This window comes from Triticum urartu, chromosome 5A (genome assembly GCF_056163025.1).
Source record: "Triticum urartu cultivar PI428250 chromosome 5A, HENAU_Tu73, whole genome shotgun sequence".
Taxonomy (NCBI): domain Eukaryota; kingdom Viridiplantae; phylum Streptophyta; class Magnoliopsida; order Poales; family Poaceae; genus Triticum; species Triticum urartu.
This window is the reverse complement of record NC_141877.1, coordinates 648,082,546-648,107,615: the sequence shown is the minus strand read 5'-3', so window position 1 is coordinate 648,107,615 and position 25,070 is coordinate 648,082,546. Positions and strand designations below refer to the sequence as shown.

The window sequence follows — 25,070 nt, the reverse complement described above, 5'->3', positions numbered from 1 at the left end:
ATTAAATTCCTTGAAATCCAATATAGTGGGTTTAGCAACATCTAAATTTTTATTTCTTTCAATCCCACTATCATCAATTTCATCATAAAGATCTAAATACTCCGAATTTTTGGAACGCCTTCTAGGTAAAGGAAGAACATATTCAGTTTCATCAAGATTCATATTGCAAAACAAAGATTTGATAGGGGACACATCAATAACTTTTAGATCTTCATCTTGATTTTCATAGGTATTCGGTTTTGCGGCCATCTTATTGACTAAGGTAGCTTGCATGTCCGAAATTTTAGCAGTCATCTTTTCAAGACGAGCAATTTGGGATCTGATACCATCAAATTCTTTAGACATATCATCGAGCTCTTTATTCATATAACTCATAAAACCTTTTTGTTCCTTAAGCTCGTTTCTAAAGAAATTATTATGCTCAAATTGCAAAACCATAAACTTCCTAACGTTGTTTTCGATCTCCTCTAACCTTTTAAAGTGAAGATCACCAAAATTTGATAGAGCCATCGCGACAAACAAGCAATCCAACACACGAGAAAACAAAAGGCAAGCGAGAAAAAGGCAAACGGAGAAGGAGAAGAGGAAGGAGAAAGAGAGGGCGAATAAAACGGCAAGGGTGAAGTGGGGGAGAGGAAAACGAGATGTAAATGGCAACTAATGTAATGCGGGAGATAGGGATTGTGATGGGTACTTGGTACGTTGACTTTTTGCGTAGATTCCCCGGCAACGGCGCCAGAAATTCTTCTTGCTACCTCTTGAGCTTGCGTTGGTTTTCCCTGAAGAGGAAAGGATGATGCAACAGAGTAGCGTAAGTATTTCCCTCAGTTTTTGAGAACCAAGGTATCAATCCAGTAGGAGGCCACGCGCGAGTCCCTCGTACCTACACAACACAAAAAGCTCAACGCAACCAACGCGATTAGGGGTTGTCAATCCCTTCACGGTCACTTATGGAAGTGAGATCCGATAGATAATATTTTTGGTATTTTTGATATAAAGATGCAAAGTGAAAAGTAAAAGGCAAAGTAAAAACAAAACAAGATTAAAGTGATGGAGATTGATATGATGAGAATAGACCCGGGGGCCATAGGTTTCACTAGTGGCTTCTCTCAAGAGCATAAGTTTTCTACGATGGGTAAACGAATTACTGTTGAGCAATTGACAGAATTGAGCATAGTTATGAGAATATCTAGGCATGATTATGTGTATAGGCATCACGTCTGTGACAAGTAGATCGAAAAAATTCTGCATCTACTACTATTACTTCACTCATCGACCGCTATCCAGTATGCATCTAGAGTATTAAGTTAAAAACAGAGTAACGCTTTAAGCAAGATGACATGATGTAGAGAGATAAATCCATGCAATATGAAATAAACCCCATCTTGTTATCCTCGATGGCAACGATACAATACGTGTCTTGCTGCCCCTTCTGTCACTGGGAAAGAACACCGCAAGATCGAACCCAAAGCTAAGCACTTCTCCCATGACAAGAACTACCAATCTAGTTGGGCAAACCAAACGGATAATTCGAAGTGACTTGCAAAGATAACCAATCATACATAAAAGAATTCAGAGAAGATTCAAATATTGTTCATAGATAGACTTGATCATAAACCCACAATTCATCGGTCTCAACAAACACACCACAAAAGAAGAAGATTACACCGAATAGATCTCCACAAGAGAGGGGGAGAACATTGTATTGAGATCCAAAAAGAGAGAAGAAGCCATCTAGCTAATAACTATGGACCCGAAGGTCTGAGGTAAACTACTCACACTTCATCGGAGGGGCTATGATAATGTAGAAGCCCTTCGTGATGACGGCCCTCTCTGGCGGAGCTCCGGAACAGGTCCCAAGATGGGATCTCGTGGATACAGAAAGTTGCGGCGGTGGAATTAGGTTTTTGGCTCCTGTTCTGATCATTTGGGGGTACGTGGGTATATATAGGAGGAAGGAGTACGTCGGTGGAGCACCGAGGGGCCCACGAGGCAGGGGGCGCGCCCTGTAGGGGGGGCGCCCCTACCCTCGTGACCGCCTCCGGTACTTCTTGGAGTAGGGTCTAAGTCTCCTGGTTCTTATCCGAGAAGAAAATCACGTTCTAAAAATGATTTTTCTGTTTGGACTCCGTTTGATATTCTGTTTCTTCGAAGCACTAAAATAGGCAAAAAAAACAACAATTCTGGGCTGGGCCTCCGGTTAATAGGTTAGTCCCAAAAATAATATAAAAGTGGAAAATAAAGCCCAATATAGTCCAAAACAGTAGATAATATAGCATGGAGCAATCAATAATTATAGATACCTTGGAGACGTATCAACGTTGTTGGAGGTAGAACAACATAAAGATAGCTTTCCCCCCTTACTTACCTATCAAAAAAGGTAATTTAACCACTTAATTTGGATGAATCTATGGTGCAAATGAGGTGAGGAGGAGGAGACAGCCGAGACAAGCTTGGAGGAGGAGGTGGAGAGAATGAAGTGAGGAAAGTGAGTGGGTAGGTGTGGCTGTCCAAAATATCTTATTGGTCCCAGGTTACTAATGGCGCACCACCTGAAAATGCGCCATTAGTAACCCTGATTACTAATGGCGCACCAGCTGGTGGTGCACCATTAGTAGTTTTGCAAAAAAATAATAATAATAAATAAATATATATATATACTAATGGCGCACTGTGCCTGGATGCGCCATTAGTATGTTTAGAAAAATGAAAAAAAATTGTTACTAGTGGCGCACCATGTGTCTGGTGCGCCATTAGTGCCTTCCACACTAATGGCGCACCTGCACATGGTGCGCCACTGCTATATAGTAGTGGCGCACCACATGTCAGGTGCGCCATTAGTATCCATTTCATCTATAGCCCTTTTTCTAGTAGTGCGCGGTGGTGCCAATCAGCAAAATTGTACTTCATTGTTATCACACAGTTTACATCAAGTTCATTTATACAACAGAAAACCTCCGCAATCTGCATGAACTATCCCATCTTGACTTGAGAAAATTCTGAAGAAAAATGAACAAAGCATCTACTATCCTAAGCAAATTCCTGATTGTTTGGTCTGTTGAGCGAAACAACTTCTCATCATTTCTAAACAGCACTGAATCCGGATCGACAGAGGCATGCACGACATCAGATTGTTGGTCGTTCGTCAGTTTCGACAGAGTAAATGGATGCTAATGAAAAGAGCACATAGCTAGAGCCACCAGAGCAGACTAACCAAAACCAGGCTCACGCCCACCGCGCTCCCTGCCTGACCACCTGGCGGCGCTATCCTCCAGCGGTTTCCCGAACACCACCTGCCCTTATCCATGGTGCCCATGCCCCTGCCCGAACGGGAGCGGGCCATGGCCGCCGCTGATTGGCGACATCGCGCCCGACACCGTCGGCGGAAAGGCTCCCAGGGAATGGTGTTGCGGGTACATCGTGCCGTCAGGCGGTGGCGACGAGAATGGCATGACCGGCGGCTGGATTTTCGGGGCGTTGGAGAGATTAGAATCGTAATTTAGAAATAATGTGGGGAAGAAGACGGTTGTTGCGTTGAGATTCGGATGGTCAGTTGGCGCATGCTCGACTGGGTCTCAAGATCGGGCCCGTACGACCCGGTTGTATAGGATTTTTTTCCCATCCGCAGGTTGGTAAAAACCCAAAATGTGTAGCCTCCGCGGGTTTTGTAGTACATGGAATCCCATGCTGCCATGCATCCGCACGCATATGCAGCAACCATGCAACCTCCCCGCGGTTGGATGTAACGTTAATAATCAAGATGTGACACCTCTCGCATTTGTTTGTTTAGATGTGGCATCATCACGGCTGTACATAAAGCGCAGCGTGAACTCCAAATGATGCACTCTACATCCATGCTCATGAAAAAACGGCGCCCTCGGACGTCACCATCGTCACGGCCAACCAGTGCCAATTAGGAATTTCTCCCGATCTGAATGCCCACCTTCGGCACTATCTGCATCGAGGACCGGCAAGACCTGTCGCCCAGATTCGTACGGAGGAGCACTCTGATCGGGGAGGAGTGAAGACGCATGATTCAGATTAGGCCTCGCCAGCCTAGTGCCGATCTACCACGCAGCTGCGGAGCCAGGCGGATGTGCCAAATAACGGTCGCCCCCGATCCATGTTCCCTTGAGCATTGAGTGCAACAAGATGCCCCGCCGCCACCTTCCTCGGCTGCATCTGGGGGCATCCCCCTCCGCTTTCATTTTCTTGCGCCATTGTCTTTGTTTACGGCAACTGGAGACGAAACCGAAATAAAGACGAAGTATGGAACGGGAGGCTAGTGGCCAACGCAGCGGCTACAAAACCAATAATTTTATAGCATCTCCAATGGACGATGCAAATTTGGAAATTAAAACAGGAGATGTAAAAATTTGAATCTCCAAAAAATGCCTTTTACATCTTCAAAAAAAGGAAACTCCAACAGGTGATGTATATTGGAGATATAAAAGAGCAACTCTAATAGCTGACGCAAAATGGAGGTGTAAAAACTAGTGGACGGCAGCAGGGCGACGCGATTCGGGGCGGTAGGGGTGGTGAATCGAGACGGCGGCGATGCGAATCGGGGAAGCAGCTGTTGGGGCGCTGGAGTAGCGTCAGAGAGGCGGCGGGGGTGGTGAATCGGTACGACGATGGTGCGAATTGGGGCAGCGGAGCAGCAACTATTGGGGCAGTGGAGGAGCGTTAGAGGGGCAGCATAGCTCGGTGCTGCGAGAGGCCGGATTTGCGCAACGGGAAGAACGATGAAGGCGGGCGGCATCCCCCTCCCCCCCTCCGGCGGTGGGTCTTGGCTAGGAACTAGCCTAGCCCGTCCATAACCATGCCGTGGAAGCTATTACGGCAGCCAGACCTCCGGAGAAGTTTCGATTCGAAGTGGCGGCCGAAATCGTATCGGCAGCTGTGGGGGACATCCGTCACTACTCCGGCGGTACAGGCGGCTGGAGAGAGGCAACTATTGATGAAACCAAAATAAAAATGAAGTTCAGAACAGGGGGCTAGTTCCCAGCGCAGCGGCGACTACAAACTAAAAATATTAGCTAGCCATATGTTACAAGTGCTTCTTCACGACCACACGGAGAGTAGCCTATCTATTTATGTGGAAACAAAAAACCCGGGTCGTAGATCTCACCAAAGACCGGATCGTCCTGATGCTTTTTACCAAAACCTCTTTCCTTCTCTTGTTCGAAACTAATGATCTTCGTACCTCCATTTTCACTGCAGGCTGGTGCATGGTTGGACATGCAGTCAATCATAGACTTTTCAATGCCCAAGCCGAGTTTAAAACATGTCTCAAGTCCTAATCCTAGCTACTGTGTGCTGCCGGCAAATGCTGAAACCGGCGCTGACTACTCATGCCATGCTATTGCTACGCTGTCTACTCCATATCTTTTCCGACCGTACTCGCCGCTAAACCCGGGCATCTCTCGGGCCGGACCGGTTTTGGGCCGGGCTCTAGAAAGCCCGGTGCTAAAATGTAAAGCCCGAGCCCGGAAAAAGCCCGACAAAAAATCACGTTTACAAGCCCAAGCCCGGCCCGGCTGAAAAGCCCGAAGCCCGAAGCCCGAAAACTCCTGATGTACAACAAGTTACAGAAACAGCATATTTCAGCAAACAACAGCATTATAAACAGCATTAAGTAATAGCATCATATTTCACAAAACATCAGCATATACATATTTCACAAAACAGCAGCATGTACATATTTCACAAAACAACCGCATTTCACAAAACAGCAGCATATACATATACATGTAATCCATTCATTACATTATTAAATAACAGCAGCATATTTCTCAAGTCCAAAGACACAAGCAACATAGTTTGATAAGTCCGCAACATGGTTCAATAAGTCCACAACATAGTTCAACAAGTCCACAACATAGTTCAACAAGTCGATTACATAACAGCATATCAAATAACAAGTCCATTACATGATAAAGATATCAAATAGCATGTTCAAAGCCACAAGCTGATGACTCCTTTGAATCCATCTCTTCCTTGTTCCATCAAGCTATCTCAACTTCATCATTTTCCTGGATAAAAGCACAAGTTGAAAATAAGAAAAATAGGAATGGCATGAAGCACGGAAGCAAGTTTGATACCAACAAACAAGACAAGGTGTTAAAGGAGTGCATAACTGATATATGGTAAACAAAGTAAGTTAGATAGAAAAGACATGAATGAATACAAACCGAATCTGAAGATAACTCATCTGCATGAGAACTTGAAGGTCCACCTCCTGTAGTGCTCATTTCTACAAAACAAACAATACAAGAATCAATGGTAATGTGTGCAATGGTGATGTTAATATGAAACAACAATAGACACTTGATTGTACCTTTATTCGGAGACATCTTCCAATGATACCAATCTTGGAGACACATTAAAGCCTCGATGGTCTTAGGCTTAAGTGAAGCTCGGTTAGGTGTTATAACTTTGTGACTCATGCTAAATGCTTGCTCCGAAGCAACCCTAGAAATGGGGACAACAAGAATATCCCGAGCCATTGATGCAAGCTCAGGGTATCACGTAGATGATTTGCTCCAAAATTCCAAGACATCCAACTCGTCAGTCAATTTTCTAGGAGTTTCTACCAAGTAAAGATCCAATTGAGACCTATCTACATTTGTCCGTTGCGATTGAATGTAACTCTCATAGTCATCGAACATATCAGAACCATCTCCCCTACTTCCCCCACTGTTTGTAGCACATCTGATGATGTTTGACTAACAACAGCATCACTATATTCAGCAAACAAACTCTCCAAAGTTTTCTTAACTTCATGCATCCGACGTTCCGCCTCGTCGGGGGCATAAAGTTTTCCATAACAGTATTTAACAAAACCAAGCTTGCAACGGGGATCAAGGATAGCAGCAGAAGACAAGAAGACATTATAATCAGCCCAATACTTATCAAACTTCTTTTTCATTGGAGCTAGCATTGGTGCCACGAACTCATGTCCTTCAAGACATGATTGAACCAAGAACACACACTTGAAATACTAATTGGAGGTAGGATACTTTGTCCCGGATAATGTGCATGTCACTTTATAAAAAGTTTTCAAGAAATCATGCATGATACGAACCTTTTCCTATTCATCATTAGTAAGAGAGAAGTTTGACTTGAATATGCCTTCAAGACACATGATTGAACCAAGAACACACACTTGAAATACTAATTGGAGGTAGGATACTTTGTCCCGGATAATGTGCATGTCACTTTATAAAAAGTTTTCAAGAAATCATGCATGATACGAACCTTTTCCTATTCATCATTAGTAAGAGAGAAGTTTGACTTGAATATGCCATCCCTATTACCAAAGCACAGTGATGCATCTTTACAATACAAAGCGTTCTCAAGCATTGTGTATGTTGAATTCCAACGGACGGGCATATCTACTCTCAGCCTTTTATCTTCTTTCAAATGGTAAATGTTCTTGGCAGTTTCACAGAACTTGTGAATACGATTGCTAGAAATTTTGATATATTGAATGCCCTCTCTAATCTTGTCAGCACATTTATCAATAAGTTTCAGACCAGCTTGGACAATCAGATTTAAAATGTGTGCACAACATCGGACTTGAAAGAAAGTTCCAAACAATGGTAACACACCTTTAGACAGCAATGTAGTTCTCAAAGTGTTGACCATTGAATCATTGTATGCAGCATTATCAAGAGTCATGCACATTATTTTGGTGTCAACCTTCCACTCACGAAAACATAAATGGACTTCATCAACAATTGTAGCCCCATCATAAGGTGGATTCAACTTTTTAAACCATATTATCCTTTTGTTCAGTCTCCAAGCATCATCAACATAATGACAAGTAATACAAATATAACTAAACTTTGTCACATCTGATTTCCAATTGTCCGTGGTGAAGCTAACTCTACCAGGGTTGTTGCTGATAATTTCTCTCAATTTAGTCCTCTCTCTTTCAAACATTGCCATGATATTCCTTCTAATTGTGTACCGACTAACAATCTTAAACTAAGGACAAGCAGCACCAATCATTTTTTTGAACCCCACTTCTTCTATCACACTAAATGCATGTGAACCCCCAACTAGGAACATAGAGATTGCAGCTCTAATAGTTTCCATGTCCAACTTTGTGTTTCTAACTGAATGTGAGCCATCCGCATTCTTTTCAGTTTTCAAAAAATAGCTATTTACTTCATTTGTATTATGTGGATGCACTTGAGCAGTATGCCTTAACAAACTAGATGTTCCATTCTTCGAGGGCGCTCTAAGTATAGTATGACAAATATTGCACTCTGCCACTACTTCATCATGATTAGGTTGTTCAATCCTAGTGAAGTTTTTCCATGCTTTTGACCTTAATTTTCGAGCAGTAGTAACCTTTGGTCGTGGCGGTGCCAGTGGTGATGGCGGCTGACTTGCTTCATGTCCATTGGGTGGCTGACTTGCTTCATTAGTTCTTGCACGACGTCCCTCTTGGTTCAACCTTGTACGCTTGGTGCGAGGTGCTGCCGTAGCAGTAGCTGATGGGGCAGCACGACGACGAGCAGGATTAGCCACAACGATCTGGTCCAACCTTCCACTTGTGGCAGCATTGTCCTGTTCAACACTGGGATCATAATCCTCCTCTTCCTCTTCATGAACTTCATCACTTAGACTCCAGAAACTAGCCATGCCTACCACAAAATACAACACACAAGAGAAATAGAGTAGCACAAATATTAATCTACTATCCAGCAAAAAAACATCCTAAATGAAACAATAAACATACCAACAGAGAGAGGAGGACAAAAGGTCATACTTTCCGGTTGCCGGCGTCGGATGAGAGGGAGAGCCGCGGTTGGATGGGGAGGTAGAGCCGTTGTCTGATGGGGAGGGAGCGTCGCCAATGCATGGCCCTGGAGGAGGATCAGGTCGAGGAGGGAAAGGACTGCCGGGGCCGCGCCATTGCAGGTGCGAGAGCTGCAAAACCGCTGCCGGTCGACGGATCGAGATGGGGTGGGTTGGGTACTTGGGATCTCGAGGACGGTCGATTGGTCGGGGCTGGGGCCGCAGCCGTCGCTCGTCAGGCCGATGAGGTACAGGAGCGCCAGGGCCTCGCCATGACTTGCGTCGCCGCCACCAGTCGAGGGGGGTCGTGGGGGATCGAGGAGGGTGGACTGGTCAGGGACTTGGGTTGTGTGTGCGGGTGCGGGAGTGGGGGGTGGTATTTTTTTGAGAACCTCACAAAGCTTTATTACTGCGTCACAATGTTGGTAGGGACGGACACAAGTTCCCCGGTATGGCCTAACCAAACATGGCGACCAAAACCGAGGGATAAAGCATACTTTGCGAGATTATGGGCCTCAACATTCGAGGTCCTATACTCATGACTAAAAATGCAAGAAGGAAAATTGGTTGCTCTAGCTACAATTTCCTTGACTATAGCTCCAAACACTGAAGAACTCCCATTCCTGATCGCATCGACAGCCACCTTGCAATCCGACGCAATGGTTATTTGTTGATATAAAGATCGTCGGCAAGATCTTGAGCTTCTCTGGTAGCTATTGTCTCCAGGATCTGAGGGTCATAGATATTGTTGATAACTAGAGCCGATGGTCCCAGAAAACATCCTGCTTCATCTCTGCATAACGCTCCGACAGCACCAAAGCGCTCATCCCTTGAGACCGCTGCGTCGACATTAATTTTCATGTGCTCATGTGGTGTGTGAATCCACGCTCGTACTCTGACTATGGAGCTCCTTGGCTGAACCGACTTTTTTGTCCTGATCATCTCAAGCTCCTGCAAATAAGATTTGATAACTCTGTCCGTTCCATTATTCACATAAGGGTTAGCTGGTTAGGTGGTTCGTGGGCTAGAAGGCCAGCCAGTTGGGCTGGATCGCTGCCTCTCAGCCTCTTTGCAGCAAATGCTCGGGCCGGGCCGGGTTTTCGTTCGGGTTAAATTTGGAGCCCGAGCCCGGCCCGAAAATTAGACTTGCTCTGTTTTCCAAGCCCGAGCCCGGCCCGAACACAAGCCCGGCCCAGGTTTTTCGGGCTGGGGTCGGGTCGGGCCACCGGGCCGGGTTGTCCATGCCCAGGTTTACTCGCCGCCCATTAATCACACCAGTGGTTGGGGCGCCAACTGTGCTGCTTGAGTGAAAATATTGCGCATGTTTTTATTAAAAAAAACATGAAGTCCTCGCCTCCGTCTAAAAAAACATCTTAAAAAAAAATCCTCAGCTTCATCTAAAAAAAATAGAAAAGAAAAGAAAAAAATTACCACCGCAGCATATCGACGAGTGCCACTTTGCATAATCCTCCATTTAAAAAATATCAAAGGTCTTCACCTTCATGTAAAAAAAATACATTTTAAAAGTAACCTGGCCTTCATCTCATTTTTTTTCAAAAGATTTCACACCGTGACCAACCAGCTTACTCCATGTGGCATAGCTGATTGGCCGCCCTTCACGCGTAGTTTAATGAGTTTAATTTCCGGATGACACCCTTCTCCCCCAAAATGCGTTCAATTCGACGCAGGCCATCCATACGGCCCTCGACCGTGTCAGCACTCTGCACGTACCTGAAGAGGAATATGAGAGTGATTGATCGCTAAGATACGGCTCGAGCTAACTCCTGTTACCATCAAGAATTACAACCGTGTACAGCACTGTACGTGTTTGTTTACCACCTTTGCCTTTTTCTTCTCTGCCAATAGCGTATATATTTACTGCCGCTAACAGCGGTACAGTGAAAATAAGGTAGATCGCAGAGGGAGAATGAACGGCTATACATAGTGACAGTAGTACTTATGGCGACGGGTGCGAATTACTCAAAGTTTGTCGTGTGCCTAGCACGTACTGCTGGATGGAAAACAATTTTTGCGTCTTGAAAAGAGGAAACTTCATGCTGGAAAATGTGATTGCACCCACCCAAGCGCGCGGCCACGCATGCATATATATGGTCCGTGGGGATCACGCACGCGAGGGCCCGAACAAATCAGCGTAGACGTCGCAGCTCGGCTCGCCAAGCAGCCGGATTTTTTACCCGAGGTGTAGAAACTGCCTGGAGTAGAATATACACAAACACCCACGGCCCAGCCGTTGCTTGTTGTGGCGCCCCCGAATCTCCGTGGAGTCGCCGGTGCAATTATCGTGCACGCTTACCGAGGCAAGGGACGAGACGTGCGTGCGGCAGGGGGTAAGTTGAATGAACTCGCCACGCCCCGCCCATTCCATCCGCGTAGTCACCACGTAAGTTGAATGATAATAGCAACTCGCAGGAAACTCGGCTCAACGTGGCTAGCAGCAAGGTTCTCGATTCGAACAGTTACACGATCGGACCATCGACACCGTCCAACGACGTTTGAAGCCTCGTGCTGACCTAGCACAGTAACTTGGCAGCCTATCGAGATTCCCTTTGCCTGCAAAAAAATAATGCAGAAAAACTCTTCGACCAGATATCAATGATACTGTTTGGTTGGATGTGTTCCTACACAAAGAAAACAACTTATTTGCTTCTTCAAGGCTTCAAGCTATGACCACTTTTTTCCTTTGATACTAGTGAACCGTTGGTTTCGAGTTTAATCAACAGAGTAAAGAAAAAAAAATCAACAGAGTAAAGAAAAGCTGAGGCGAAAGGTTGAGCAAATCAAAGCCCCCGCATGCTATGGAAGCTCGGATGAAACAAAACACAGAGCGGCGGCCCACGGTGCATGATCAGGTCTGGGTGGCGGCCATGGCCCCGGCCCTGGATCCAGCAGCTGGCGCGCCTGCCATTGCTGTGGGCATTGTCCACTGCCCGGCCCTAGTGTTTTCTGGACACTCTTTTGTTAGCTTCTGCTCGTGCCATGTTTATAAGTGGTGATCTTTCGCGTCTAAGCCGGTCCCCCATGGGCGTGAAAAGTTGCCCTTCTCGGCCCTATTTTGGTGGTAGCATTTGACTTCCACCGTTGATGCATGCATGGCATCATGGGTTGTGTTCTACAGTGGTTGGCCTCTTCGTCTTGGGGGAAACTGCAGGGTTTGTACATGGAATCCCATGCATGCGTTTGCATAGGCAGGCAGCAACCAGCTCAAGTGACATCGTTTGCCGTCGTAGAACACAACGGTAATATGCATACATAGGCAGGCCAGCCTAAATAGAACAGTATCCCCCGCAAAAATAAATAAAATAATAGAACAGCGAGCATATAGCATCGAGAAGCATAGTCGTGTACCTTATGGGATAAATACACACACAGGCCACATCAGTGCTTCTGTGCTTGGGACATGTTGCACCATGGGACGCAGCATGCATGCATGACGACTGTTCATGATGAGCACGAGCTATTCAGGCAGGTGCGGAGAAATCATAGAACGCTGCTAGTGTAGAATTTACACAAGGCGTGGCAGTAGGAGTGAAAAGCACTGCAAAATTGTACTGCTGTTGCTGCTGCTCGGGTAGAGAAACTCGAGGCAGAGAATCTTCTGCTGCATATTCGGGTCTCCCCTCGGCTCGAACCGCGCAAAGCCCACCCCTTCCCGCCAAAACCTTGGCGCCATGGCTCCAAAGTCCATTTGCGTCCATCCATGCATGGCTCTCGACCGTAGGTGGTAGCAGCAGCGTTGTGTGGTACTACTCGCAACAAGACAAAAGTAAATAGTACATGCAGACAGTGGCCTGAATGGGCGTATAGAACCTTTTCCCATCATGAGCATATGATCAATAAGTATTCAGTGCTACTGGTATACAGCTTTCTGGCTAGGCTGTACGTGCCCTACCATGCACAAACCCACCTTTCTTTCCGAAAAATAGTTACTGCCGTCGGCGTCTAGCGCCTAGAAAGAGCACTCAGCACGGTGCACGCGGGGACGGTACAAATTGAAAATTTTAACACTGAAACGTCCGCTACCTCTGGACAAGACACCGTGGATCTGGCCAGGCCCACTATTTCAATTCAATTAATCAAGTTCTGGTTTTGGGGAGTAGTACATTTCTTTCCCCGTACTCGACCGGCGAGCGACACGACCATTATTTCAAAAGGACACGCTTGCTTCTCCCAAAAAGATGTGTTCAGTTCAATTCGACGCAGGCGATCCACACGGCATCGAGCTTGTCAGGGTACCTGCCTGGAGATGACCGGAGTAATTAGTAGGAGTGCTGGGAATTGTGAACGGAGAAGATCATATAATACGGCGCTTGAGCTAACCACTTTAGCTATATGTCAGGCGACTGAATTTTCATTTTTGGGTCACTCAAATTTGCAGCCCTTGATTCAAGGTGCTTTGTGATACGTCTGAAAGGTTGACCTGGATTTGACTGATCCGTTTATTTGTTCAGTCGATTTCTTGTCTTTTCTTGCTGACTGCGTGATGTCCTCTTCATGCATGCATGTCTCCAGCTCACTCTTGCATTGATGGATGAAATGCATGTCAATTTTAGTCTCTGTGCGTGTGCATGCTTTTTCTTTCCCTTGTGTTTTATGTCTTCTTCGTTTTTGTTTTTTAGTTGGGTTTCTTTTTCTTTATGTGTATTTTTGGACATTGGGTGTGTGTAAATATGTACGCGCAAGATATATATATATATATATATATATATATATATATATATATATATATATATGTGTGTGTGTGTGTGTGTGTGTGTGTGTGTGTGTGTGTGTGTGTGTGTGTGTGTGTGTGTGTGTGTGTGTGTGTACAAATTATACTAGAGTGCATAAATGTCACTATTATTTGTTTATTTTTACGTATTATTTTTTGTGCTAATTGTGTGGAAGTTTTTGTTGTAAGTTTTTTTTAATTTTCTTTCATCTTTATTGGTAATACCAAGACAATTAATTTATTTTTTTCTTAGAAAATGTCATTTATTATTATTCTTGTGTGTAAGTATGCACACATCACTAGTAGAAAAAGGGCCTTTGGTCCCGGTTCATAAGGGCCTTTAGTCCCGATTCTGGAACCGGGACTAAAGGGTCGGTACTAAAGCCTTCCCCTTTAGTCCCGGTTCTTATCCTCCACGTGGCCGCTGCCTGGAGGTCCACCTTTAGTCCCGGTTGGTAACACCAACCGGTACTAAAGGAAATTGTATGATTTTTTTTGAAATTTTTTTAGAATTTTTTTTTGAAGTTCAAATTTCTGAATTATTTTAACCTCTAATCACCCCTCATCACTACTCAATTTAACCTTTAATCTCTAATAACCCCTCATCATTCCAAATCATCTAACTTTCCGTACGGTCACCCATCCTCTCACTACTCCAGCCTGAGCACACTTAACTTCCGGGTTCTATTCTCCCTCGTTTCCAAGTCTGCACTTGTTGTTTTCCTAACAATAGTAAGATGTCCATCCTATTAACCCTCAGGAATTTAGCTTGAGCTTGAAGTCACACATTTCACTGTTTGAGTTTGAAACTATTGTTCTAAAAATCAATAATTATTTAGTAACACTAATATTTCTTGAATAAGTAGTTTGACCACAGTTTGACCCTAGTTTGACCACAGTTTGACCATAGTTTGACCAGATTTGACCAAAATTCAAAAAACTGAAATAATTATTTAGTAACACTAATATTTCTTGAATAAGTAGTTTGACCATTGTTTGACCACAGTTTGACCACAGTTTGACCATAGTTGACCAAAATTCAAAAAATTGAAATAATTATTTAGTAACACTAATATTCTTGAATAATTATTTAGTAACACTAATACTTCTTGAATAAGTAGTTTGACCAGATTAAACAAAAATTCAAACAAAAAATTGAAATTTGAGCATAACTTTTTTTCCTTTTAGAATTTGAGGATTCTAAAATTTTTGCAAAGGCCGTAGGCCGTCAAAATCGGAAGTGGATTTTTGTTCTAAACATTTTGATATATTATACGTTTTTTCGGACATCGTATGCAAAAGTTATAGCCGTTTTACATTTTCCCTACATTTTTTGCAAAACATGTCCAAATTTAAGTTTTTAAATTTTCCTAACTAGTAGATGTAGTAATATAACTACCTCTCGAAGGATTTTATTTTTTGAAGTTTTTATCATTTTCTTTTGATTTTGTCGAAACAAAAAAGGCGATCCACAGGGGGGTTAGAGTTTGAAAATGGGACCTTTAATCCCGGTTTGAGACACAAACCGGGACTAAAGGGCATTGCACCCTTTAGTCCCGGTTTGTGTCTAAAACCGGGACTAAAGGTCTAATCTTTAGTCCCGGTTTGAGACACAAACCGGGACTAAAGGGCATCGCACCCTTTAGTCCCGGTTCGTGCCACAAACCGGGACTAAAGGGCTCAGGTGAACCGAGACTAATGCCTTAGCCGCACGAACCGGGACCAATGCTCACATTAGTCCCGGTTCATGACTGAACCGGGACTAATGTGAATATTGCCCCATGACCAAAGCCCTGTTTTCTACTAGTGCATGTACTAAAAGAATATGTGTGTAAATTATACTAGGTTCTAAAAATTGCACTATTAGATGTGTCTTCCTTGCATATTACAAAAAGTATAATTTTAGTGCAAAGTTGTGTGCAAGTATTTTTGTATGTTTGGGTCTGTCTAGGACACATCTAGATGTGACATAATTATGTCACATCTTACCTGATGTCCAGTATGTTTGTGGTCTATTTTTTTTGTTCCTTGCTGTTGTGTTATTTGTGGAAGCTTAGATGTGACATACTTAGAAAACATCTAGATGTGAATTAGACAAGCTGTATTTGTATTCTTTGTTCTTAAAAGGTAATACCAATGCAACTAATTCATTTTTACTTAGATTTTTGTATTTTGTTTCAGTTTTTTTTCATTTTCTATCTTTTATAGGGTAATACCAATGCCGCTAATTCATTCTTTTAGACAAAAACTTCAATATTATTTGGATTTCACTTTAATTTTTATTTCTTTTAAGGTGTAAACCGGTATCCCTAATTCATTCCTTCTTAGTAAGCTTCTTTTTTGCAAAAAATTCACTATATGTATGCTTATTCTTGCATATTATAAAAATTCATAATTGTGTGTAAATTGTGTGCAATTCTTGAAGCCCTTTACCCATTGCCTCCTTTATTTATGTTTGTATTCATTTTTGATTTTTTTCCTCTTTCTTTTCTGTTTGGTTTTTATATGTGTATTTGTGCGGTGTTGGGTGGGTGTATATTTATACACACAAACTATAAAGTAGGTGTGTAAATTTATTACTCCCTCCGTCCCAACATAAATGTCTCAAGCTTAGTACAACAACTTCGTGCTAGAATTATTTTGGGATGGGAGGGAGTATATGCTTATTCTTTACATATACAAAAAATGTAATTTCAATGTAAAGACGTGTCCAAGTTTTTAAAAGATTTTGTTTCATTTTATTTCTTATTAAAGGTAATACCAATGTCACTAAATTATTGATTTAATTTAGCTTTAGTTTTGTTTTTTTCTTGCTTCTTTAAGGGTAATACCAATGCCACTAATTTATTTCTTCTTCAAAAATTTCTTTTTTGCGAGAATTCAATTATTATATGCTTATTCTTGCATATTATAAGAATGCACAATTTCTATGCAAATTGCGTGCAATTTTATTTCATTGTTTTTGTTTTATTTCTACTTAAAGGGTAATACCAATGTCTCTAATTCGTTTTCCTTATGAAGCTTCATTATTTTGTTTTGTTGATTTTTTTTCTATTTAAGGGTAATACCAATATCACTAAATTATTCGTTCTCAGAAAACTTCAATTTGTTTTTGCAAAACTTACACCAGTATATACTTATTTTGCATATTATGAAAATGCGCAATTTCTATGTAAATTGTGTGCAAATTTTGTCATAATTTGTTTTAATCTTTTCTTAGAAAACTTGACATTTTGTTGTTTAACTTTATCTTTTCCATTTTATTCTTTAAGGTGACACCACCACAAATCCAAGCTTTAGGCGACCGTCCCTTTTTCTTCTTTTGATTATTGTTTAACAAATCACAGTAATTAAAAACCATGGTAATTAAAAAACTGTGGTGTTTTAAGCATATTTAGAAAATATTTTGCTATCAAACGGGCCATTACTTATATATGATAAGGGGAGTTTGTGGCTGGAAGTAAGTCACGTCTCACTGTAAAGATGATTGATAGCAATCTGTCTGTAGGTGTACGTTTTTAGAGAAGCACTCCCGACCATTTAGATAATTTTGACCAACAAGATGTGAGCCGCTCGCATGAGCGTCGCGCGTGTGTGATCTTGCATGCAGGTAGCTAGCCGCCCATCTTGCTACGTGTCGATAATACACGTGGCTACCTTGAACTGTTGATGACTTAGAAAACAACTAATTGTCAACGAGGAACAGTATTGTTCAAGAGTTATTTTACAGTGCATCCGAACGATATGGACCGTCCGTCGGAGCGAAATCGACGGTCTAGATCCGATACAATACACTGATGTCACGTGTATTATGTCAGACCCCGAGGGGCATTTTCGGGAGAAAAAATATTTCGAACTGATCTGATATTCCCTCCCAAATATTTCGAGGGTATTCTCGGTATGAATTTGAGGGCTATTTTCGGTTTGATATTTATCCCGTTCGCTAGGCTTTTTGCCTCGCCGCCGCTACGGTTTTGATCCTCGCCGGCAGGATCTAGCCGCTCGTCACGGCCCCTCCCTCCATCGTCACCGGCAGGATCTAGCCGCTCGTCGCGGCCCCTCCCTCCCTCGTCGCCGACAGGATCTAGCCGCGCGTCGCGGCCCTTCCCTTCCTCCACCCCAATTCCCTCGCGATCTCGCACCGCATTTTCAACGAACACGAGAGGAGGCCCACTGCCCTCCCCGCGGCGGCCGCCGGCGAAGAGTCGGCGCCATCCCACCTCCCAGTTCTCCATGTGGGTGCCTATAGCCACAAAGTTATAGGCAACCTCTTTCCCACACCCCAATTGGTTGCTTGCGTCCTCTACATATCATTTCTCAGCCATGGCTGCAGCTTTGATCTGGCCATGCATCTCGTCCGATGGCAAGGTGGTTGGGTATGGATCATGTTCTGCGGGACTAGATGAAGCCGGCCGCCGGCCTCGACGGCCAGCCCCATTCGTCCACCCCCGACTGCTTGATCTACGAACGTTCAATCGTTGCATTCAACATGTATTATTTCAATTTGGCTGATAGGTGAGATTTGGAGATCAATGGAGATGATAAGCTATTAATTTTGGAATGTACTATAAACAATTCATAGCTTATGTTGCTCAATATTTATGATGCTCGCTTCTTCCTGTGCAATTGCTGGACTGGGATCAACATACTTGGCATGTGCTTTATATGAAAAATTAGATTCACATGGGATATCCACCTTTTCAAGATTGCTGTTAAGTCTTATTATGATGTTTTAGCCTTGTTAAAGGGAGAGTAATGGTCCTCGCAAAAAGAAGAGAGAAAGGAATGAGCATTCGATTCTTCCATATGTTGCATTTCATTCTTCCGTGTTTAGTTATGTCCAACATTTGTTACATGCACACACTTGACAAGGTTAGTACAAGTAGTAATTTTTTCTCTGTTTTGCAGGGCTATGATAGAACATGCTATGTGATTCCCTGAGGCAGGATGGATGTACAATGGCCACACCACTGTGCTCCTGAAGATGATCGCTTCAATTCAGCGTTGCGGCACCTGCAGAGGCCCCCTATGGTACGTGCTTTTACTCTTGTTATCCTATGCTCTATTTTTTTGGCTTTGCGGCCTGCCTACGAGACATAGCTGGGATTGCGTGTTGAATCAGGCAGTATTTTTGACTTCTGTTGTGAGGCTATGCTCATGCTTTAATAAATTTTTCTCTCATATGAAAATAGACATATCATAATCCATTATTCTTCTAGGGTTGCCCCAGGCACCATTATTGTCACATGGTAGTAAAAAGCAAATATAGATTTCTATGAGATCCCGTAGAGACCAAATTTATTTCAAGCAAAATATAGTAACCAATATTATTGAAGTTTTACAACTTGACTCATGTGCAATGGACTAATAACACGGCTAGGAAACCTTCTTCGGGACTAAAACCCAACCACACCTTACTCTATCGCTTTATCGCCAAGTGTACACTTCACATGTAAGAATGAACCACAATGCTAGACTAACTGCTTGCATCCTCGTCGTCTTCAACCGCAGCTGCATCCGATTGCCTAGCATGGTACTGCCTGAACCTAGTCCTGTATTTCATTTTGTTGTAGGGTGAATTGACAAGCACAACAGGTAGCTCTCTTCTGAATTTGTCGATGTAGGCCTGCATGCGAGGATATGTTAGTAGCGTTCCATATGTTTCAGAAAATGACAAAATTTTAGGTGTTACTTTACGTACTTCGTCATATTGCAACCTCAGTTTTACTCCCATAAATAATTCGATGTTCTTCAGCATGTACAGTGCACTACAAGAACTGCAACATTTTATGTTGTTAGATCAGTATTTCAGATATTAGCAATCTAAAACAAAAACAAAAGCTAATATTGTTGACTGACGTCTCATCGGATTTTGGCACATTAATATTCCGTACTGGCCATTGCATCACGTTAATGTCTTCCCATGCATTGCTTTCAATCCCATTGACTCGCATCGTTGCTCTCAGATGTGCTTCCATCCCACGTACTTGCAAGACCAATGGGATGAGAAGTTGCCTATGACTAATACTTACATACGATGTTAAATCCTTTTTTATAATTAAATATGTTGAAATTCTCACCACGTTATTTACTTCTTTGGGTATCATATAGTGGAAAAGTGAATCAAGAACCTGAATCTCCTTCCTTATGGGGTTTACGACCACAAGGAACCAATGGGTGTATAAACTTTTCGTAGGTAGGAAAAACTAGAGTGCACAGATAATTAGATTAACGTGCATAGTAATAAAAAAATCTGTTCTACGTCAGCTTAATATACCATATCATGTTTCAGGTAGGTGGTTCCTTGTGTTGTTCCAGGAATGCCTGCCAAAGCGTCCTCGTAGCACTCCTCTATCCTACCATCTCTTTCGAGCTTAGCGACACCGGCCACCCTCTCAATGTAAACCAGTTGGCCATCCCTTGTGTCAATTGGTTGATCATTACACATGAGCTGGATCGCAGCATCAACCACCTACAACAATAATCAAGTTAATTGTATTGTACAAAAATGAAACTTCATAAACAAATATTTGAAATACTATCTTACTTCGTCACCCAACCATACGCCATCTTCAGATTCATCTTTACGGGTGAGGCATTGCAAATGCTTTGATAGCACGACAATGTCATCAACTAACACCATTTGTTTTTCACGATTTGTAGTGTTGATCAGTGACGCCACGAAATCCTGTCGAACCATGTCTAGCTGGTCCCTTTGGGTTTCAGGAACTTCGGACCTCTTTTTAAAGTTGCTAGAGCCGATTTTCCTCTTTTTACTGTTCGTGTCCTCATAATCATTTGTACACTCTGATGGAGTCTTTTTTCCTTTTTTTTCTTCTCAGTGTCGTACGAAGCATACTCGTCATCCTTAAATAATTGCAATACCACCCTTTTCTTTTCGCCCCCATGATTTGGTGGCGTCGATCCAACCACACTTACTTGTTGCTGCTTTTCAAAGGATTCATCATGGCTCTCGTCATCTGTGAAGGCACGGGGCTCTTCAGGATCTCGTGATCCCGTAGCCTTCACAGAGTGCTGCTTACTCCATCTGTTGAACGAGTTCTGTCAGACGAAATAAACCGCGTGTTAGCCTTTAGCAGATTCTTGCTCAATTATAGGTAAAATGTGCATCACCTGGAAATCTTCAAGTCTTGTGGTGGCTTTGGAATGCATTTGCTTATCAAAACTAGGAGCTCCCTGGATATCATCCACCTCTTTCAAAAGCTTATGAATACCACTGAGATCCTGTTTGATATTTGCAGCAACTCTTTCGAATGCTTCATCCTGTACGTGGAAGATCAAATGTTATTTCTGAAACAACAATGATTGTTTCATAATTAAGTTAACATGCGTACGTCAAAATCTTCATCAAGGTTCTTCATGGGGGGGCTCCATGTCATCATTTTTTATTCCCTGCTTACAATCGTGCTTAGCATCGACCTCCGTGACATCCTTTTGTTTCCCCTGGTCAGAAGCCTGCTCAGCATTCTCAACAGAGGCCTCCATTGGGTGTGAAGGTGCCCCGAGGTCAGATAGATGTATCCCGTCCACTCCTCGTAATATTCCATATCGTGTTTTTTCTTTAAAAAATACATGTTAGTCTGGGGTGTTTTGATAGTAAACTAAATTAGAAAAAAACTTGTACACGTAAATTTCCAATTATATATACTAATCTCATAATTCTAGGCTTACCTTCAATTCTTTGATGAGGTCCTCCATGAGCTTGCCATTTGTACGGGTACGCCTAAGGCACTCATCCATTTTCTTTTCAAGGGTGCACATCCTATGGTTTTGTTCTGTACCGGACTCCCACACGAGGGAGGCAACTTCTTGCAAATCAGTCAATACACGTCCGACGAGTACCTTAATCTGAGACTTTGAAACAGTTAGAATCATATAACTTCATACTAGTTGGAATGTTACAATATATATTTGTGCCTTATGTAACTCATTTACCTGAGCGTCAGCCTTCGGTTTGGCCAGCGTACCATCCCGTGCTGGAATGAAAGGCCTCATCAGGTCCTCAACATACTGCAGTTTAGTGTCGTTAGTATGATTTAGAATATATATATATATATATATATATATATATATTACATAATCCAGGCAATGTGCTGACACTTTACCTCTGCAACTCCGAGATAATTATTCTGGATTATATTGTCAACCTTTTTTGCCTTCTCCTCGCTCCAGTTCTGGATCAGCGGCCTTAACCTTGATTCATACGAGATGCTAGAGTACAATTGGTGCACTCTGAACTTCTCGTAGTACCATGTCTGCATGACAACAAAAGCAGTTTACAAACATTCTCGTACATTATGTAATGTATGTTAGGTAACTGATAATTGTACTACTACGAATTACCTGCAGCAGTGGTAGATTCCCCTCCAGAATTGCCTCACCATTTACAAAATTCTTCACACTATCCATAAGATAGTCAAGCGTTAGCTGTCCAAGATTTGTGCCCTTTATCGTCTCAACGTTTCTAACAATCCCAATATATTTGTTATCCACATACTCCTCTTTTGTTCGGCATACATATTTGCCTATGGTGTACAACACAAATGGCCTGACAAAATTGGGTGTGCTGTCGAATTTCATCTTGGCTAGCAATCCTTTGAAAGTTATTTTGGTGTCATTACGGTCTTTCAGTTTCTTCCACAACTCCATATTATCATCAAGATTTGAAGGGACGTGCTTCTTCCCATGGCAGGGCATGCCTGTTATATGCGCTACATCTTCTAGTGTGATCCTACATGGTCTCCCATTGATGATAAAGGCATCCTGCTCTGCATCATATGAATTAACGATGGCCAGACAGAGTACACGTCTATTTTTGATGCTAGGTGTCTTGAGAAGTCCACCCAGTCCTATCAACTGGATGTACATCCTTTGCTGCGTGTTTAATCCGTTTATGAACTCCTCATATGGCGGCAAAGAAGCATCCTGGGTTCAATGGATGTGCAAGTGTGATTAGATTCAGCATGGTATACAACTTAAACACTCATACAGACGAATACAACTTATATATACCAACATAAAAATTGTGCTCTACGCTACTGCATGAGGTACAAGCTTGCTGAGTTCCATGTATGTGCAAATACTATCATGTGATTCAGCTTGGTTACGTTTGAACGGTCATCTAAGGTAATCTCCATTGCAAGGCACTTATCTGAAATAAAATAAACATTGGAAAATAAAAAACTATCCAACCGTGGTCTCCTCAACTCTAGGCGCTAATCATGGTTAGTAGTATGGAATTAAAACATGGGCCATCGATGCCTTCCATGACTCATGCGGAAGGAAAAAAAGAAGGCAAGCGCCCGCTGCACTAATTGGCATCGACAAGACCAGACGCTAGGATTTAGCCTGGAATTAATCAATGAACTGCCAATCTGGTAGGAAACAAATCCTAGCGCCCTCCCCTAACGCCCCCAACTTAATTTGTTTAAAAACGTGCTGAGTTACATGAATATGCAAACAACGAGTGGGGTCGCAGCAAGAGATCATGCGAGGAAGATCGTGGCACGAAAAATAGCTGCGGCTGAGATCGTGGGGAGTTACCAGAGGATTCATGTTTGGCTCCGTCGTTCGGTCTTGCTGGATTCCCGGGTTGCTCCGTCCTTCTGTCTTGCTGGTTTGGGCGGCGCAGAAGGACAAACTATGATCTACGAGGTTTCAAAGGATCCCTATTTATAGGGATCGTAACAACCCGGGCATATATCTACGTATATATTTCTTTGGTTGGAGGAAATCAAGGAAGGGGACCCACCTGGTTGAATATTAGGGGGGGGCGTGGAGAGTTTAGCAAAGGTAAGTTATGGTTTAAAAAAACCAAGGTAAGTTGCGTAACAACACGTAGGTCTCCTGAGAATCACGATCATCAAAAAGATATCGTTCCCGTTTCTTTGAAAATCAGCCAAAAGAACTGGACCGCTTTTATTATTGCTTATAAGTAGTTCACTAGACCTCTTTTAGGATGAAAACTGGTTCTAAAGTCAACTAAGATTGAGTCTTCACACATGAAGTATTTTACTCTCTTGTGAAGCTATTTTATTGCCCATCCGATCTTGCATGCCCATGCTCATACCTTTTTTCCTCGTATATGTGAGACCAAATTTTGTTAATAATACTGAATCATGTCTGGTGCTGCTCAAGATGGCACGACACCATGGTTTTCACTTCGGTAAGATTTCGATGAAATAACTGAACTTCATTCATTTCAGCACTCACTGCAATATTTGCCTTTCAGCCAAAATATTTCAGCCTCACTGAATTTCGGCCAAAATATTTCAACACTCGCTGAAATTTTTTCTGAAACCTCTAACTAGGGATGTTAAAAAAATCTGAACCTTCTAACTAGCGATGCCAAAATATTTCAGCACTCGCTGAAATTTTTCTGAAACTTCTAACTAGCAATGTTCAAAGAACTCTGAAACTTCTACCTAGCGATGTTTAAATTTTTTTGAAACTTCTAACTAGCGATGTAATTGTTCTGAATCTTGTCCAGACTCCGACGACACTTAAATATAAATTTAAGAATTCAGTTAACCTTCCCTAAGCTTCAAAAGTTCTGGTTGAAAAAAGCAAATATATGTTTCATCGTCTCACATGCAGACCTAATTTATTTCAAGAATAGTATTTGGAACCAGTACTGTGAAATATTACAACTTGATTAATCTGCACTGGACTATGAACATGGCTAGTAAACCTTCTTCAAGAATAGTATTTGGCTCTCTTGTGAAGTTATTTTATTGCCCATCCGATCTTGCATGCTCAAAATCATACCTTTTTTCCTCGTATCTGTGAGACCAAATTTTGTTAATAACATTGAATCATTTCTGTTGCTGCTCAAGATGGCACGACACCATGGTTTTCACTTCGGTGAGATTTCGATTAAATAACTGAACTTCATTCATTTAAGCACTCACTGCAATATTTGCCTTTCAGCCAAAATATTTCAGCACTAACTGAAATTTTTCTGAAACTTCTAACTAGCAATGTTAAAAAAAGCTTCGAAAGTTCTGGTTGTAAAAAGCAAATATATGTTTCAGTGTCTCCCATGCAAACCAAATTTATTTCAAGAATAGTATTTGGAACCAGTACTGTGAAATATTACAACTTGATTAATCCGCACTGGACTATGAACATGGCTAGGAAACCTTCTTCGGGACTAAAACCAAACCACACCCTACTCTACCGCTTCATAACCAAGTGTACACTCCAGATCTAAGAATCAACCACTGCTGGACTAACTGCTTGCATCTTCATGATCTTCAATCGCAGCTGCATCCGATAGGCTAGCAATGTATGTCTTCAGCCTTTTCATGGACTTTAATTTGTTGTAGGGCGAAGTAAGAAGGGAAATAGGCAGCTCTCTTCTATAATTGTCAATGTATGCCTGCGTGGGAGGATATGTTAGTATCGTTCCATATGTTTACAAAATTGACAGAATTTTAGGTGTTACTCTACGTACTTGGTCATAACGCAGCGTAAGATCTTCTCCCGTAAAGAATTCGATGTTCTTCAG

General features: G+C 42.5%; 1 pseudogene; it reads right to left on the bottom strand.

The window, feature by feature from the left end:
- Positions 1-6,008: 6,008 nt before the first annotated feature.
- LOC147973743 (zinc finger BED domain-containing protein DAYSLEEPER-like) lies at positions 6,009-7,395 on the bottom strand (annotated as a pseudogene).
- Positions 7,396-25,070: the final 17,675 nt, after the last annotated feature.